The sequence below is a fragment of the Seriola lalandi genome, unplaced genomic scaffold (assembly GCF_002814215.2).
Source record: "Seriola lalandi dorsalis isolate HSWRI2012SDOR001 ecotype SW California unplaced genomic scaffold, Sedor1 jcf7180002054538, whole genome shotgun sequence".
In the NCBI taxonomy this organism is placed as follows: domain Eukaryota; kingdom Metazoa; phylum Chordata; class Actinopteri; order Carangiformes; family Carangidae; genus Seriola; species Seriola lalandi.
Window position 1 is genome coordinate 197,743 of NW_019525091.1, and position 401 is coordinate 198,143.

General features: G+C 37.2%; 1 protein-coding gene across 1 annotated transcript in view; it reads left to right on the forward strand.

Annotated features, from left to right (window-relative positions):
• Positions 1-401, forward strand: part of LOC111661201 (major histocompatibility complex class I-related protein 1-like) — a 7,642-nt gene that overhangs the window by 1,491 nt on the left and 5,750 nt on the right. The gene's annotated exons all lie outside the window — the stretch shown is intronic.

The window sequence follows — 401 nt, forward strand, 5'->3', positions numbered from 1 at the left end:
GCTGATATTCTGTGTCCCCCAAAAGAAAAGCCTGTTTAACAACCGTTCCCTGTCGACACACACTGTGGCAGAGCCGATTAACAGACTGTCAGGTAAAATCTATGAACAGTTACGGGACAAAGCTCCAAGTTTCACTGCATTTTCACTGAGATTGCACGAACTGTTAAAATGTGCCGACAAAGCTAGAGTTGTTTTTGTGTGATTCAACATGAAGACAGTGTGAACACAAGTGCTGCCAGTTAGTTCATGAAAGGCTTTGATTAGTAATTTAAGAATGAGGCCAAAAACATTTGCACTCACTGTTAATTTAATAGTTTTGTATTATTATCAAACAATATTTGAAAATAAACCACGTTTTCAGAAATATTTCTGCTTTTTTTTGATACTCGAACACTGAAGTG